This window comes from Corvus brachyrhynchos, unplaced genomic scaffold (genome assembly GCF_000691975.1).
Source record: "Corvus brachyrhynchos isolate BGI_N302 unplaced genomic scaffold, ASM69197v1 scaffold52, whole genome shotgun sequence".
Taxonomy (NCBI): domain Eukaryota; kingdom Metazoa; phylum Chordata; class Aves; order Passeriformes; family Corvidae; genus Corvus; species Corvus brachyrhynchos.
Window position 1 is genome coordinate 974,633 of NW_008237221.1, and position 11,934 is coordinate 986,566.

The following is an 11,934-nucleotide window of genomic DNA, read 5'->3' on the forward strand; positions in this document are numbered from 1 at the left end:
GCAGGAATGAAGATTCAGAGAGGAAAACGACAGCAAAGCATTTGAGATGTACACAGTTTTGTACTTATGGCCATCCAAGATACCGTGAGGTAGGTAAGTTCTGGGTAGGAACTGTGTCAGCTGGGGAAAGCTGCTCCATGCAGCTGCATGGGGGCAGATAATATGGTAACACAAGTCACATCAGAAAGCATTTCATACATAAAACCCAGGACACCGCCACCTCCTTTGCCTCTCACAGGCATTTCCTGCAATGCCCTCAGTGCCCTGCCTGACCTCCCTGGAAGGGCACAGGACTCCTGTAGGACCTGTGCTCTCTCTGCCATTGCTGGCCTTGAACACTTCCAGGGATGGGGATGCTCAGTCAGGCTGGAAGGACTCTGCAAACCTGTGCCTTTGGGTTCAAAGCAAACTTAATTAGTGGCCTGTTTACTCAAAAGAGGATGATGTGCCCAAGTGGTCCTGCCTTCAACTGTAAACAAAGAATTATTAAAAGGTTCTCAAGGATTTGAGATAGTAATTAAAAGAAGATGAGTGATTGTCACAAGCTGCAGCCCGGCTGCTTTGCAAATGTGTGTGGTGAAGCTCCTTGGCTGGGATCTGGTTGTGATTGCAAATTATCATCTCTAAGGCTAAAGATATAACAGGATTCCCACACACCCCTCTCTGAGGCAGCTGCATGTTTCCATGCACAGGGAATGGAGCTGCTACGTGACAGACACTGCACTTGCAGCCATGCGGAGGGGACAGCAGCAAACTGTAAACAGTGTCTGGACAAAGAGTCAAAAAAAGGTGTAGAAGGACCTGTCAAACCAAACATGGCAGGATTGGACTGCCTTTCCCATGTCCTTTCTGCACATCCCACTGGTGAAATGCAGAATTCCCCACTGAGGGAATGGATATAAAGTTTTTTTAGGGAGGAAAGAGCTGCAGGGAGCAGCCAGGTATGTGCAGTTCCAGAAGCTGTTCATTGACAACAGCCAAGTTAACAAGAAAGTCCATTTTTAAAACACTGGAAAAGTCCTCTGCTCTTTCTTAAATGGAATCTGTTGTGTCTTTAGTCAGCTCACTGCAAGCTAATCCCTCGGCTCATTTGTAAAGAAAATAGTGATATAAATGGATAAAGCTCTCAAGATAGCTGCTAACAATCATGTTCCAAACCAATTTTCTGCTTCACTAATACTTTGAAGCTAATCAGCATTTTTCTAAATGATCTCTGCATACTACTTGATTTTTTTGCCCCCAATATATTTACTTGGAAACATTTACGCTGGTCACACATCTTGTCACTTACTTGTACTTACCAATTCAAATAACGTTTTATAGAAATAATTTCATGAGTTGTAGCTCCCAAAGATGAGTGACCTTCTCCCAGACCAGGGGTTTCCCTGACATCCAAAGCTGTGTGTGAGGTGAAGGCTGGAGGCAGGGTGGAAGATGAGTGCCAGGTTGGATGCTGCTGCAGCAGGTGGAAGAGGGCAGCACTTGACCAAGAGCTGAGCAGGTGGAGCTTCACCAAGACCCTGGTATTGCAGACAAACTGAGGGGCTTGAGCTGGTTTTGCCTGGAATCCAGACTGAGATCTGCACGTGGCTCTGAAAAGATACACAGGTGATGTTCCTGCCTTTCGGGGCAGATCAGGAATGGGGTGTCAGAAACTGGGAGATACTATTAAATTTCACCAAGACTTAAACTTGCTGTTGCATTGCTCTCGCCAGCCATTTGATAAAAGTTGGTACTAAATTCAGCACCTCCTGGTTTTCTGATGATGAGCCATACTTAAGGAGGAAAATACACCATTGATAATGGTTCAGCTGGTTCTTCCTTGGCTTCACAATCATAAATAGCACCCAGTCTTGACTGTAACTCTTCATTTCCTAGACTTTTTCCGTAAGCTTTTCTACCAGCACTTCATTTTGGCATGAAGTTTCTTTTGAGTCCCAAGTAAAGGTGCTCCCCACAATACATTAAGGTGAACATTGACAAAAAACTATTCCAGTTTTTCTCCCATGGCCTCGTCCAAGTTCTTCTATATCTCAGTCTTCTATGGGCTTTACCACTTCTGGGCAAGCCTCCTATCCTGGAGTATTTTTTTAAATGTTATCATGTATTGTTATTTTGATGCGTTTTGCAAGCTGTTCACCAAACTCTCTTTAGCCTTCTTTCATTTTTAAATAAGCAGAGTTTCAGCTGACCACCACGTGGGGACAGCTGAGGCTTCCAGGTCCTTGTAGGATGCCCAGCATAAGTCATCTCTAAACATGCACCTACCACTGCTTCCAAAATGGTCTCGGATCTCAGGAGAGCAAGACTGAGCCATAAAGACTACAGAAATAGTAGGTGGTTTCTGGAAAAAACCAAAGAACAGAGACAGTTAAAGCTAAGGGTCCTCTGCTTTTTTTCTGAGATGTTGATCATTTTTAGCTGAATTTCGGTTTGAACAATTTAATTTTTTTTCATACCTCCATGTGAAACAAAATATTTAACCTATTTCTGCATTCAGCACAGGACTATTGCTTATCTGGGGTTTTTCTGAAGGCAATGACTCCATTAAACAGCACCTTTTGCTACTAAATTTTATTGAAATAGGTTCAATAGTTATTGAAAAGGGTCAGGGAAATTACTGCTGACTACCTCTTAAGAACCTTGCAAGGAGGAAAATCATGGGGGCTATGATAATTCCATAGGAATCATACAGGAATCGGTTAAAAAACCCCATAATGGGCTAGATGCGGAAATAATATTGAAGTTTGCAGTTAACTCCATTTAAGAAAAGTATTTGTGAATATAACTGAAGCATTTGCTATTTAAATCTTCCCATGGACAGTAGAACTCCTATTTTTCACATAATTTCTTCAACATCATTATTTCCTCTTTTTTTCAGCTTAAATTCTATTCTTATCTGAATGAGATGCACTCCCACAAACTGAAATCAATGAAAGCCTGTACAACCCCTTGCAAATGACATCCATCAAAAGGTTCTTCCCACTGTGTTCACTTCAAGAATATCCTTCCCAAGGATTTCTGTGACACCACAGAAGACTCACAAGTTCTATGAGCCACAAAAATAACTGATTTAATTTATGCTTTAAACTTATTTTCAGTATTTCTCTGCATGTTTAATTCACTGGAGCAGAGAAGTATCAAGTAGATGTATAAGAACAAGTGAAACCACTGGCCACTCTTATTTATGGTTACAGCCCAAGAGAGTTAAACATTGGATTTTCTCCTGTATAAAAAAAAGTTGTCACTTCTGATTTTTTTTTTTATTCATAAAGCAGATGAATTTTCAAAATTTCCATCTAGATAGACAATATTAGGCAAAATTAAGTTAAAACAAACAAACAATAGCAACAAAAAAACCGCCCATGGAATGCCAGATCATTTTTACCACTATGAAGCGAAGAAACAGCTTTGACCTGAGGACTCCCCAGACTGCCCTGTGAAACACTGAGCTTAGAAGTGCTGTGTGCCCCACTTTGCAGAGACAATAAAGAGCCTTCCTACATCAGGAAGCTTTTTCACCCAGAGTCATGGCAACCTTGTCTTCAGATCAGTTTAGTAAACTAATCTATCTCGAAAGCATTTGGTACTGCTCTGCTGGGAATGCTGTGGGAGCATTACAGTGCTGATAATTAGAAGCTTCCAATTAATTTGCAGGTTAAAATGTACTTGTGGTCATTTGATACCCATTTGTTCTGCTGCCAAGATTGCCTGTAACTGAGAGCTGGGCACCCTGTGAGCCCCAGGATGCCAGGGCACAGCTCTGCTGCTGTTTTTCTCAGCTGCATTTCAGCCAAAGCCCATCAAAATCGACATGTGCCATAGAAACTGCCTTGCTAGCTCCAGCTGCAAACATCTGCTGATCCACCACTAATGCAAACCAAAGGGCTTCACATTTGGGAAATTTTCAGGCAGGTTCAGCTGAGCAAACACACAGAGGGAATTCAGTTGTCTAGATGCGAGCATCTGCTGCCGTTTCAAGCTCCTGTGAGGTCTGGATGGTGCAGGCAGACATGGAACAGGATCTGAAAGTGTCTCACCACTCTCTGGAGGCCAGGCAGGGCGTGTTAGGGCACCCCAAACCTTTAGACAACTCTGTGAGAAACCTGAATCCCAGCTGGTTGTTCAGGACAGTGTGAGCTGGAGAGCTCTCCAGGATCTGTTGATTCAGTTTCCTATCATGAGATCTCAGCCATGGTGCTCACAAAGGAATACAGACATGCAGACACCTTTTGACCTGAATCCCACATGATCTTAAAATATTATCTGGAGAAATACTATTTTTCTGTACATAAATGTTATTGATGATTTTCTGGACTCCACATATTTGGGGCACCTTTAGAGAATTCAACATATTAATAGAAGTTATTATTAATAATAACTATGGAGCTAAACAAAAAGTAATGCATAAACACACATTTTTCTCTTGCTTTCCTCCAAGAGGCCACAGTGCAAGAGAACTCCTAAATTTATAGTGGATGTAGTGGGGTTTTTTCAGCTTAGATTTTCAATGTCAGACTCAGAGAATTCAACTTTTTATAGTTGGATTTTATGCTCTCCTAAGGTCAAAGAATAAAAATCACGAGAAGTCTATTAGAAAACCTGGGTTGACCTAGTTTCAATTATCCTTAGAAGGAGTTTGTTAGAAAAGATGACATTGTAAGAAAGATTTTGTCCTCTAGAACTGAGATTCCCTAATACTGTTACCTGGTGTTCTTGTACTGGAGTCAGAAGAGGGGAAGTAGAGGAGATCACTGCAATGGTTTGTGCTGGTTTTGGCTGGGGTAAGGTTACTTTTCTTCCCAGTGGCTGGTGTAGGGGTGCATTTTGGGGTTGTGCTGAGCACAGGGTTAATAATACTGAGATGTTTCTGTTATTGCTGAGCAGGGCTTACTTAGAGGGATAAAGCAGAAGAAGATTGCAACTTAATTTCGTCATTTCCAGAGCACATCTCTAAAAAGCTAGGATGGGTTGTTCAGAGAAGTGAAAGGAACATTTGAGACAACGTTAATATGGTAAAGGCTTCAGATGTCCTCGTCCTGTATGGCAGGATAATCAGCATCTGTCCCACCATCCAGGAGAAATGTCTGCAGGAAAGTTCTCTAGAATACCCCAAGAACAGTAACAGAATCAAGCAGAGACACCACAAGGGTTGATATAAAGCAGATGCTGGAGAAGAAAGATGTATCCTTAGAGAGAAGAGCTCTAGTGATTAAAGCAAAAGTTGCCAGTCCTGTTTAGGAGCATTAAAGCCAGCAGAAAATCATACTTCTGGCACATGCATGGACATAAGCCTAGAGAAACAGGCAACAAGGCACAGAAGCAAAGCTGCACATGCTTGTCCTCAGCCCCATTCTCATAAGACAGTGCTGATGCCACCATGGACCAGAAAAAGGAGGAAAACAAGAGGAGGATCATGGAAACAAGAGGAGGGATCAGCCTGACCCTAAACTCCAGGAGTTTCACATCCACCAGACTGAAGGATCCTCTTCCCCTCCTGAATCCTGTGTGACACCTCTGGGCAGCAACAAGCATTTTAAGCTCATCTGTCTAGCCAAAAATGGTATCACATGGCTGAAAACAGCAAGTTTAAAGGGAAGAGAAGAAAGGGAAAGAGTAAAATCAGTCTCAAGTCTGACCTCAAAGACATGTAAGATTAAAGATTTAAGAAAATTATAATGGAGATAAATTATATAACGAGCAGTATGGACTTACCAAAGTCAGCTCAGGAACATAATTGGCTTTCTAGATGCAGAGAGTGCAGTAGAGCTCATCCCCACTGTCTGGAAGAAAGCACTTGTTAAGCAACATCTGAGAGATTAGCTCAGATGGGAAGGGTGGAAACCAAATGAACTGCAAATGTGCTGCAGCATGAAGGGGAGATGGAAACATACTACTGCAAAGGTTGGGATCGGGGTTGGGGGGAAATTATTGCTAAAGTTCCTTAAGAGACAGTTTTCACACCAATATTTTTGTTAATTACTTGGGCACAGAGAATGCCTGATCAAATCTGCTAAAGGCAAAATTTAGAGGCAATGCCAATATGTATGCAGAGAGAGATAAAAACAAATTCATGATCCTGAGGACTGAGGTAAGCAGAGAGAGATAAAATTCACTGGTGTGAAACACAAGGTAATGAATTTGGGAACCCAATAAAAATGCAGCTTTCTGATACCTGTGCACCTCATCTCCTGGAAGTGACTGAGGAGTACCAGCTGATTGGAGAGTGAACAGCATGATGAAGTTATGAAAATGAGAAATATGGTTGTAATCTCAAGAAGGACTGGGTTGAACACCCCCTGGCTGGGCTAGGGAGGGTGTCCGCAGCAGAGATAGGAAACAAAGCACTGGTACTCCCTCACCTGAGTGCTGTTCACCTCTGTAACCACCCAGGTTCAAGTGACAGGCAGATGCAGCCATGAGCAGGGGTGGACGAGGGTCATTGGGACAATAAGAGCAACTGGGAGGCAGTCACAAAAAGAGAGATGATGTCCTGCTGGTGTTGTGGTCCCAGGGTCCCAAGCCTTGGCCCTTCTGTCAGCCCCTTCCCTGGTGAGCCTGGCCAGCCCTGCGCTGCCTCACCTCCTCCTCGGGTTCTTGGCAAGCAGCTCCACCTGCTGCTGGTGAGCCAAGGGGTGCTCAGGAGAGTCCAAGTCTGTGCAACATCTTTCCCAGTTTTCCTTTTGGACTGGGAAGGACAAGTTTCCCTCCTCTGGACAATAAGGTCTGATTAGAACAGTGCCCTCCAGGGGCACAATTTCTGTTTGGGGGGATTTACCCTCCAGAACCAGCCATGGGTCTCTCTTTCTCACCTCAGAGAGAAGAAGAAACCAAAGTTATAAGAAGTCTGTGGAGGAGCCAGGAGCCAACCCAAGCTCTCAGGAGAAGTACACAAATGCCTCCTCTGCAAGACTCTCCTTCCTCGGGGGGAAAAAAACCCCAAGCAAACAAAAACACAACCAAAAATCACACTCACAAGCATTTGTAGCAGTCATTATCCAGATTTTCTAAAAGCCACTGAAACTCATCAAAATTCTGGATCTCATGCTGGAAACTGGGCACCCTCTGCTTGGATGTGCTGCCACATACCTCTGTGAGGTATAATTAAGGCTCCCATTCCTCTTCTCTCCTACCACTATTTCTATATATTAAGTTCCATTCTAATTTAATTACCTTTATTGCAGCATTTCTTAACTCAAAACAAAAGGCTCCTAGGAATGGTGCTTTCAGGGGAACACAATGGGCTGGGGATTTTTTTTGGCACTGGTAATTGGCATTTGCAGTAAGCATAGGGAAATCCCAATTCCCAATGCCTTGGGGAAGATAATGAAGTTTGCACAGTTCTAAGACATTAGAAGGGAACTGGAGGTGTAAAACAACTTTTACAGAAGAAAATTGGAAACATTCTAGTTTACATTACAGGCAGCAAACGGGAAATTCACAGACAAGCTAAACCCTTATAAAGTAATTAATTTCCCATGTTAATGTTATTTATGGGCCACACAGCAGCAGCAGACTTCACCCAAGCCTGGGACCCCCTTGCTCTAGTACTGTCCAGTGGGTTACAGTAAATCATCCACACCACCTAGAATCCATAACAAGAGCTCCATGAAAATTGCCCCTAGGACCGTTTTTTTCTGATGGAAATTGAAATGTCCATAAATCATCTGTTTTAACCCAGCTCTGATTATTTCGGATGAGGGATGAGCCCAGACAGTTTGTGCCCTGTGCATTCCAGCTGCTGGGGAATGCCCTCTGGCTTAGATTTAAGGGCTCTGTGGATTTTCCTGGAGATTCTGAATGTGTTTGCTGTGCCATGATGGTGTCTGATGCCTCTGAAACCAGTTGGACCTGCTGCAGCGTTCAAAGACTCTGTCCACATACATCCAAAAACCCCTGTGTGCAGAGGTCCTGGGTAGCACAAGAACAAAGACAATTTCTGCTAGGAAAAGCATTTTTCTTGCCAGTGTGGCACATCATGGGGTACAAGCCCTTCTCAAGCATTTTACCAAAGTATGTTGAAATACAGAGCAAGTGATGCAGGAGTTTCCAAAAGGGGACACAGAATAAATGTGCCTGAAGCCCACCAGAAGTGGTTAAATCAAGATTACAGAGATGACAGCAAAACCAAGGAACATCTAACTGAAAGCTCAGCCTTAGGTTTTTTCCTTCTACAAGAATAAAAACTTTGCAGATTCTGTATATGCCATTAATTTTTGATCTGAAGACGTACTGGATAAGATGAGCAAACTGGGAGAAAAAGGCTAAAGGAACCCTAATCTCAATCCTAAAATTTTGAGCTACTAATGATTTTGGGTGCTTCCTTTTTAGACATCCATGTAGACTATTGGCTGAAAATTGATGTTCTCCACTTCTTGTCAAATCACTTCTTATAGGAGCTTTTAGTTCAGCAGCCAAAAATCAAGGTACACAGATCTCCAGTCGCTTTTGGAAACTGAGTATTTTGTGTAGTTAAAGACCAAAAACTTCCCACCATCCTCTCCACATCTTTTTTTTTTTTCCAAAGCAGGTGCGGGGAATTCTCTCTTAACACAACTTTTTCAGTGTCTTTAATGCTTAATATTACCCAAGGAAGCTGCGCAAAGGAGCTCATGCCACAGTGCTTTGTGCATGAACCTTCTGGGCTACTTGGATTTGTATCACACCAACACCTTCCAGAGAGATGGCTGAGGTTCAGACCCCCAGGTCAGCTGGTTTTACTACTGAAATAACTGAAAGGAGTAGTAGTTTTATTTTGTTATGCACACCAGGAACAGCAAAAAGTGATTCCTCAGGCTCTGTCCCTGAATGTTGCTCACTTCCCCCAGGCTGGCAACACCCAGCCATGAACTCCATCAGCACCCTGCTAAGACATATTCCTGTGGAATACAGGAACACAACCAGTTATTGCTATTTCCTCCAATATTATGCAGCCTCTTGACAATGTAATCCCTCAGGAGAGTGAAAGCAGATCGTTTTTTGGGAGCACACAGCATTCTTGTATTTGGTTTCCTTTCTGGTTAAGCCCACTTGCTGGTCCCATTGTATTGCTGCCTGTAATTTGAATTTCCATTTTCAATCACTTTATGCACCGCTAACTCTTGCAAAAAAGGCTTCAACAATGGCAATATACAGTCAAATGCACATAATTGCTCCTACAAAAGGAAAAGAAATCACACCAAGGAACATAAACCTCGGCCCCTGTGTACTGCAGTTTGAAATAGATTGCGCCCTATGGCTGATAACGTATTTCAGTCATAATCATTATGAGTCTACTAAATAAGAGGCCAATCATTGTTCTAACAAGGCACTCATTAGTAATGTGGATAGAGATGATATAGATGGTATGTAACACCTGGAAATGGCAAATGAAACAGGAGAGGGATGGGATGAAGGCACAGGTATAATAAATACAGTTGCAGCTCTTTTCCGAGTCCTGGCTTTAATTAGGAAGAGCAGCAACCTGCTGCCAGCAATGCATGCTCCATCCTGCTGGCTTTCTGATGAGTGCTGTGCTTTCCCAAGCCTTTAATGTGGGAGGAAAACAGATATCACAGCCCCAGAAAAGCCACTGCTGTGGCCAGCGTGACCTGGGCTCTGCCCTCCAGTCCAGGCATGCTTCAGCTGATGGCACTTGGGCAAGCGTAGGCTGTGCTAGGAAATGAGCTCTGTGTGTGTATAGGACAGGCCATCTGAGAATCATTTCAGCACTGATGCATCCAGGGAGCTTGATGGAGGAGATTCCCTCATTAGGGCCTGCTTCTATTGCTTCTGCTCATGCCAGGAGCATAAAATTTGGCATAAGGTGAGAAAGAAATCCTCTCTCTGGGATAGCTGTGCTAGGGCAGTGCACGGTGCTCTCCAGCAAGGAGGTGCTGATCTTAAGACACCTTCAAGCCAAGAGAAATCTCTGTGCCATTGGCATGTGGGTGACTGTGCCAATGACACCTGAGACTGTGGAAGTCATCATCAGTCGCATGGGTAAAGCTGAAAATGGACAGAAAAGCAAGTCCAGTGGAGACAGATGGATGGAGAGACCTTAGGGCAGTGCACAATGCTCTCCAGCAAGGAGGTGCTGATCTTAAGACACCTTCAAGCCAAGAGAAATCTCTGTACCATTGGCATGTGGGTGACTGTGCCAATGACACCTGAGACTGTGGAAGTCATCATCAGTCGCATGGGTAAAGCTGAAAATGGACAGAAAAGCAAGTCCAGTGGAGACAGATGGATGGAGAGACCTCACCTCAGCCGAGCAAGAGAGCTGGGCTTTGTCTCGACTGCACATCCCAGCAACCCTCTGAGGCCAGCACCTGGCACACCCTGTGCTCACAGTGACCACCTCCAGGGGCAGAGGGTGGTTGGCAGTGATACAGCCAGACCTTGGCACCATCTCCACCAGCTGCAGGATCCCAAAAGCTGTCCCGAGGCTTGATCCTGCTTGTGCCACAGGCTCAGGTGAGACCCAGCTCCCCAGGCCTGGTGAAGATGTGGTTGTGGCTCGGATGAACTGAGGCTCCGTGGTGAAAGCTGAGGTGACAGCAGAGGATTGACTCAATCTGTTTCCTGACCTGAGTCCTGTCTGCTTGAGGGTCCTGCCTCTCCCATTCCCAGGAAGTGGGCACCTGGCTGCTGTGCCAGCAGTGAAACCCAGGTCCCGGAGATGATGACCAGTTGGGAACAGTACTTTTTGCCTGGCTGGGAGGCTGGGAAGGAAAATACTTACTCTGATAACCAGCACCCTTTACTTTGTAGAATAGAGGGAAGAATAAACTGCAGCACTTTTTGCCTTGGAGCAGGACAGTGAAGGGATAACTCTACCACCCCTCCACGGGCAGTTCTGGAGATGACAGAAGTAGAATATCCCCTCTTGGAAATTTTATACTCGGCATCACTGGTGCAGGGCCCTTGTTTTCCCCTCACCATTCCCACCTGGTGCTGTGACCACCCTGATAGAGAAAGGGCTGGGGGACAATGCCTGCCCCTTGTGAGCCCTCGTACATGGAGTGCCTCAGGACCAGAGCCTGTTAAGGTACCACAGCAAAGGGACCTTCTCCCACCACCACATGGCAGAGGGGAATGTCCAAGTCCAATGTTTCCTGTAGTTATCTTTCAACTGCGTGAAGACCCAACAATAACTTTAGTGGTACATGTTCAGATACATCTGTGTGACTTACCCACAAATTTGCGACATACTTGCAAGATTTTGGGGGAAGAAAAGGAGGAGTGATGATCAGTCCAGCCAGTCACCAGCTGTTGGCTGGTTTTTAAGCTGAGAATGAAACCTGCAATAACAGCACCAGGCAGCCTTCCAGCTTGATTAAAGGGGAAGGGTCTCCTGTTCTTTCTGTAAGAGTTGCCACCCCAACATATCAATGCAAATGTCAAATGCTCTCCCTTGGTCTTTATCTCACAGGTAGCAGTGCTATCTTGCCTTCACACTGCTTTTCTTGGAGTGGAAAAGGCAAGGCAAGGCAAGGCTGGAAGCCCAGAGGTGCAGTGCAGAGGATGTTCTGCAGATCTCTGGTATGCCCTTAACCTCTCCTGTGCCTCACTTTCCCCACAGGGTGACCCAGAGCTCAGCATCCCCCTTGCCAGCAATCTTAGACCAGACTTGATATTGGCAGAGGTGCTGCAGAGGAGATGAAGGGTTCCACATCAGTGCAGAGTAAATAGTTATTAAATGAGAACTAATGAATGATCACATGAACCCCTAACTGGAGCAATTAGCCACTCTGCTGCTACCAGAGGGTATTTCCCTGCTGCCACAGTTGCCTCTAGGTGGCTGATTTTTAAATTACTCTTTCCACTTCAAGACATTGTCTTGGGAATCAATCAATCAAGCTTCTTTCTTTCCAGGTTTGTCTAAGTGCTCATTTACACCCTAGTGTCAGGTGGGGCTGACCTATCACCCTGGGTGCAGTTTACTCCTGCTGA

At 44.5% G+C, this 11,934-nt stretch overlaps 1 long non-coding RNA gene across 1 annotated transcript in view; it reads right to left on the bottom strand.

The window, feature by feature from the left end:
* The window catches only part of LOC108445363, an 11,441-nt gene extending 9,041 nt beyond the window's left edge, over nucleotides 1–2,400 (bottom strand). The window contains exon 1 of the long non-coding RNA XR_001860183.1: nucleotides 1,302–2,400. This is a non-coding gene — a long non-coding RNA (uncharacterized LOC108445363). The remainder of the gene's footprint in view (nucleotides 1–1,301) is intronic.
* Nucleotides 2,401–11,934: the final 9,534 nt, after the last annotated feature.